At 33.9% G+C, this 6,677-nt stretch overlaps 1 pseudogene across 1 annotated transcript; it reads left to right on the top strand.

Moving 5' to 3' along the window:
* Positions 1 to 2,982: 2,982 nt before the first annotated feature.
* Positions 2,983 to 5,382, top strand: LOC18587063 (WAT1-related protein At5g07050-like; annotated as a pseudogene). Its single transcript, XR_016023103.1, has 7 exons — positions 2,983 to 3,299; positions 3,393 to 3,455; positions 3,556 to 3,671; positions 3,791 to 4,040; positions 4,138 to 4,299; positions 4,405 to 4,556; positions 4,884 to 5,382. The product of XR_016023103.1 is annotated as a WAT1-related protein At5g07050-like (transcript).
* The last annotated feature ends 1,295 nt before the right edge of the window (positions 5,383 to 6,677 follow it).

Raw genomic sequence — 6,677 nt, 5'->3', positions numbered from 1 at the left:
ATAAAAAGGCATAAAATCAGCCCATTTTCTTCATATGGCCGGCCAAGCAAGGAAGAGAGAGAAAGAGAGGAAGAACAAAGGGAAAAACAAGAAAACCTAGGTGAAAATTCAAAGAAAAAGTGAAGAAATCAAGGAAACAAGCTAGGTAAGTTAGAATTTCTTTAGTTCTCCTTGATACCTAGCTTACCCATGCTTTTGTTCTTGATTTCCATGGTTGAATATTGAGTTATTATAATGAATTCAATTCTGAAAAATGGGTTAAGAGAGAGAAAATTGTTAGATTAATTTGATTTTAAGTTATGTTAGTGTTTTAAGTTAGTTTAGCATATTTAGAAACAAAACAACAAGAAAAGAATTTATTTTCTCCCACAACCCTTAATGGTCTAATTTACCATGTGTTGAGTGAGGATGAATTTGATTTTCATTCTAGGAGAATTGGTTAAGAAATGATGAATTATGAGCCTAGAAAAATAACAAAAATTTTCAGAGCAAAAATATGAATTTTTACCCACTAGGGGTATTTTCATAATTTGCTACCGAAACTAATAAATTGAATCTTATTCATAGTCATTAACGTAATTTAGGTATAATTGGAGTGTAGAAAGTGAGAAGAATTGATTTGGAGTTAAATTGGAGATAATAGGCCGAATTAGGTCAGCACCGCATTTAAACGGTAGTCTGATAAGTTGTATATCATATCATGCATATATATCGAGCCTGAATTGATTTTATAATAGTCAAGCATTGATGTGATGAATTATGTATTGTACATTGTGGATAGATGGTGAGCAAAGTACATTGGTAAAAGTACAGAAATTGTGCTTGGAGACTGGGATTAGGAGTACATCGACTCCTAGAACAGTGAGTAAACTTACTATCGTCTTAATTATCTAGAGTAGTTTTATATAATTGTGTGATTTTATGAAAAATGGGTTTAAATGGTAAATTGCTATGTTTTAAGAGAAATTGAGATTTTATAAAATGATTTTATAAATTTTCTGAAAAATCGAATACTGGTTTTGAAAATAGAGTAATTGGAGACTGCTTGCTTGTGTTGTAAATTTATGGTTTTGAATTGAATGGCTTATGACAATAAATGAGCATGAATGGCTAAACTGATTTTGGTGTTAGAATTATTTGTATTGAGTATTCAGTCTTGAGAGGCTAGGTTACAATAAATTGTCATGTCATGCTAGAATGAATTTTATTGATTGGTGGAGTATATATTAATTATTCACCGCAGAGGGAGTTCCGTGGACCAGCCTATTAGAGGGGCACGGCAAACTCCATTATATTGTTACCTCGAACGGAGAGGCGCGTAGGGTATCTCTTGGGGTAAAGCTTAGGGTTCACTTCACGCTAAACCACCACGTGAAGGAGAACTCAACCAACGCCAAGAAATGGTTGTGTTTTTCAAACTAAAGATATGTTTTACGTGTATACAAAATTTTAACAGCTTTGGCGGACTCAATTGGATGCCTTGCGCAAGGTATCATCGAGTATGAGTTTTGGCACGAGCCAAAGTTTTAAGAAATTCATAAGCCAAGTTGATTACTCGATTTTTATGGATTGATTTTATTTGGTTGAAATGAGTTGAAAGGTAATGAAATTACAGTATGATGATTTATTTTAATTGTCTCCATTTACTCGACTTTAGATAGTTTAGATGGTATCTGTTTACTCACTGGGATTTTATAATCTCACCACCCTCATTTCCTCACATTTCAAGCTTGGGGAATTCCATAGTTAGCTGACTTTGACAAGGACTTTCATTTGGACTCGAATCGGTAAAAGCTGTAGGTTTCCAGCTTCCGATGCATTTTGGTTAGAGGTGGGCCCACGTGTCACTGTAAAAGAAATTTTATGCTTTTGTTATTTGCTTTATAGTATATATGAATATAATTAACTTTTACGCTATAAGAATTATGTACCGATAGTTTTATGAAAATTATTTTACAAGAAAATAGTTTATTTTATTGAATATTTTTATTATATTCAAATGGTCAAATTTTCACTTCAAATGAACGTTTTAGATACTTAATTTGTTTTTAAATCATTAAATATATATTTTCTATTTACCGACTACATTTTTAGCAAGTTTTGAGATTTTCAAAAAAAAAATGAAATGACGAAAATGCCTATGTGAGCTAGAAAACAAAATGTTATGTTCTGATTTGGAAATAATTTGTAATCCCTTAAATTTTGATATTTGATAACTATTGCTTACCGGGAAAGTGCGAAAGCTGATACAAGAGCTTTGCGGGATTTCGATCGGCATTCAGGGTGAAGAATGTCTGTCAAGGCCTCGCGACGGTTTTTACGGGCCCGATGGAGAGTTTCGGGTCATGACAATATACATCATTAAGAGTTGAATAATTTATAATCATTTATCAATGATATAATATTCAATAATTATATTTTATTTATGACTTTTTTAAAATACTTAATTGTCGTTTTTATGTAAAATTTTTATATTAATATGCGTGACATTGACGTGATAAAACTTCATTAATATTCAAGAATTTATTGAGAGAATGTCGAATTTGAGAAAAAAAAATTAAAAAAAAATGCGGATGAGGTAAACAATAAAAATGAAATATTCCTAAGTAGTCTACAAATGAAATTTATTTGTAAAATTTAATTCTAAAGATAAAAAATTGTCATGAAAGCAGTAATTAGGAAAGTATATAGGCTTGCTAAACTTGGCTAATAGAATGATTTGATTTGCTGCAGTTGAGAGTAAGGGACTGAAAGAGGTCTTTGATAGAATAGTGTAGAGTAAAAGATGTTTTATCATATGGTAGGAGTTTAAAAACTTTGTAATATTTTCCCTTACCTAGCTTTTTTCAGATAAATTTTCGTATAGTAAAGTAACATATTGACAGATGCACCCACATGCCTGAGACATGGACAGTTCCCTCCAAACCAATATAAATATGTGTCCCTTCCTCGCCTTATCCTTTAGGGAGAAACACAAACACTTGTTCTCAGGGTGTTCAATTCTTCCTCTCTCTTTTCCTCTTGATCTCTTTCTTCTCAGAACTGAAACTCTCTCTTTTCCGAATTTTCCATCAAATTTCTCCCAAATAGTTAAGAAAAATGGAGAAGTTGAGATGTGGTAGCTTCCTGGAGAGCTCCAAACCTTACTTTGCAATGATTTCATTGCAGTTCGGCTATGCGGGCATGAATATTATCACCAAAGTTTCACTTAACAGAGGCATGAGCCACTATGTCCTGGTGGTCTACCGGCATGCTTTTGCAACTGCAGTCATAGCTCCCTTTGCTTTGATTTTCGAAAGGTTTGAAGAACATTGAAATATGTAGATAGCAACATGATCAGCTCACACAAGAAATACATATATGCTGAATGTAACTATGTTTTAACATTTCAGGAGAGGGCAATCAAAGATAACATTCCCAGTTTTCATGCAAATATTCATTCTGGCTCTTCTGGGGTTAGTTTTTAGCTGAAACCCTTTTCTTTCAAATGCATTGATTTTGCACTGGAATCTTAAAGTAAAGCAAAGTTATTGTTTCCTGATAAAAAAAACACAGGCCGGTGATTGATCAGAACTTCTACTTGCTGGGTTGAAATATACATCTCCAACTTTCTCATGTGCTATGAGCAATATCCTTCCTGCAATGACATTTGTCATGGCTGTTATGTGCCGGTATGCGCATGAATCATGATCAGTAACTAGGATTTTCTTTTTCATATTTGCAGAGTAGATTTGGTTAAGGCTGACTAACGGATTCAAATTTAATTTTTGTTTGGTTTGGTAATGAATAGGATGGAGAAGATTGATGTAAAGAAAGTGAGGTGTCAGGCAAAGATAGTGGGAACATTGGTGACAGTGGCAGGGGCAATGTTGATGACATTAAATAAAGGACCCATTGTTGAATTGTTTTGGACTAAGAGTATCCATCCTAGGCAGTCGACCGGCACTGACACTGCTGGAACTACTGACAAAGATTGGGTCAAAGGCTCCATCCTCCTTATCATTGCCACCCTCGCCTGGGCTTCCCTCTTTGTCTTACAGGTAATTAAACAGCAAAATTTTAGAAAACAAGAACACCGCCCCACCCTCCTCCCCAACAAATTAACTAACTTCACTGTTTAATTGTTATCATTACCAGGCAAAAGCATTGAAGACATACAAGAATCATCATCTTTCTCTCACATCACTAGTGTGCTTTGTGGGCACTCTATAAGCTATTGTTGTGACATTTGTGATGGAGCGCAAGACCTCAGCTTGGCAAATTGGCTAGGACATGAACCTCCTTGCTGCTGCCTATGCTGTAATAAACCTCGTTCTCTGTTCTCTCTGTTTCTAGTCCTATATAAACATATAAAAAAAGTGGCTTTTGTGTGTTGTCTCTATTCTAATTTTTTAATGTTTACAGGGAATTGTCACATCAAGCATATCATACTATGTTCAAGGAATGGTGATAAAGAAAAGAGGTCCAGTATTTGCCACTGCTTTCAGCCCTCTGATGATGATCATAGTTGCAATCATGGGGTCTTTCATCCTGGCAGAGAAGATTTTTCTTGGAGGGTAAATTTTAATTTCTCCTTCACTCACTGTTACATTTTTCTGCATGCATGCATGTATCCTTTCTTACATATCCTTGTATAGCCGGTTTTGCACTTATTCTAATTTGTTGTATCCCCCACTTGTACCATCCTTAATCATTAGATACAATTTTGTACTTCTATTTCATAGAGTGACAACCACTGACAATTGAATATTTCATCAAGCATCACTTCTCTTTTTTTTTTTCTTATAACATATAAAAATAAAAAAGAATCACTTGCATGAATTGATTTGGTTTTAATGAATCGCATAGGAATTAATCAAATCCCCTTGTGGATAAATTTGCAGGGTGATAGGAGCAATCTGGATAGTTATAGGGCTTTATTCAGTCCTCTGGGGAAAGCACAAGGAAAACAAGGAGAAAGAGGTCAATGAGGAAGAGATCCCTGAACCAGTTAAGATCCAAGCAAATGGCAACACAATCCTAGTAATTGAAGATATAGAAGCCAATGAAGTTGAATTTAAAAAATTAGCAGAAGCAAACAAGCTGTCAGCAGTTGCCATTGCCATGCCCATGCCAGAATCCCCCATGAAAGCCAACCAAGACCAAACATCGTTCAAAGATTAGTTCTACCATTAAGGGATGGGGTTTTTTGTCTTTACATCCCCATTTTGTTTCTATCATTTTTAAAAGGTGTTAGACATATGTCATATATGGGGCTTTTCCTTCTTCTTTTCTTAATGTTTCGGTATTATAAAGTAATGCTGTAAGCTAATGCTGTTAGGGACCCTTGTACTGAATGAAAATGAGAGAATCCCAGAATCTCTTTTTCTTTGTTTCTCAGAATTTGGTCTCAAATGAAACAATCTTTTTGGTTTGGGAATTTGCTTCATGTGAGTACACACATAGTAGAATTGCTGACGTCTGATTCAGATTCCACTAAGGTGTGCTAGTGGTTGACCCTTTTTTTTTTTTTTCCCTGTGCTAGTTGAGGCCATGGAAATGGCAGAAATTGTTCCAAGAATCTCAGTTGCATCTTTTGTTTTTGAATCTGATGCTTCCATTCATTTTCTAATCAAAAATCACATCCAAGCTACTAGATAAAATGCACCCGTGTTATCAAATAGCAGACAGACAGATACAATTTGGGTTCAGTTGTATCAACTTTCTAGGTGTTCCTTCTCCCCTCCAACTTATTGGAATGATAAGCATACAGAATTCAGGTGGCTGCTGATAAGTTAAATCACTCACACTCATTATATTCTATGGAATATTGGGTTTCTGTCATACGGTATCAAGGATACTCCTTTACACTGAATTCTTGTCCTTACAAATTTGCACTAATCACAGACATTTTAGAGAATTGCTTGTTGCAATTGCGGTGGTGGCGTAGTTGAGTTATCTGCCAGTTTGTAAAAAATTCTAAGGCTTCAATCTTCAAAGTTCCATAGGCAGATTGAGTAGCATAAACTTAAAAGTCCCCATTGCCCACCTAGCCTTTTAACAAAATATGTATTATTGTGAACACCTCTTATTTAGGCCTTAGGGACATTAACATGTTTTTAACAAAGAATTTCATTAAGAAATTTTATATTGACTTGCAAAACAGGTGATGAATAATAGAATCAATTAGGTACAATGCATTAAAAAATTCATGAATTATTTAGAAAATTTTAAATAAATATTTATTTTTTTATTACGTTCAATCAAATCTTTATTTTTTTTATTTTGAATCAAATAAACTTTTACAAGTAATGATTAACTAATTATTGCTAATCAAATAGGCTCTTACATATCATTTTATACCACATGATATTGGTATGCTGACATGTTATCATGGATGATGACATGTCATGCACTAATATAGCATGATGATATAGTTATATAATATTTTTCAACCTACACATCAATGCCATATCAGTGCCACATGGACATAAAAAATGAGAAGTGACGTTTCAACTAACAGTACTTAATGAACCGTTAGTTACAAGTGCCTATTTAATTCAAAATACAAGTATAGGGGTTTGATTGAACACAATAAAAAAATAAAAACTTATTTAAATTTTCTCTAATGGTTCAAGAAAATTTTAAAATATTATGCCAATTAATTACAAACACTTTTCGCAACACTTCACAGCGAT

This window comes from Theobroma cacao, chromosome 10 (assembly GCF_053813885.1).
Source record: "Theobroma cacao isolate CCN51 chromosome 10, ASM5381388v1, whole genome shotgun sequence".
NCBI classification, from domain to species: domain Eukaryota; kingdom Viridiplantae; phylum Streptophyta; class Magnoliopsida; order Malvales; family Malvaceae; genus Theobroma; species Theobroma cacao.
This window is presented reverse-complemented; position numbering and strand designations above follow the sequence as displayed.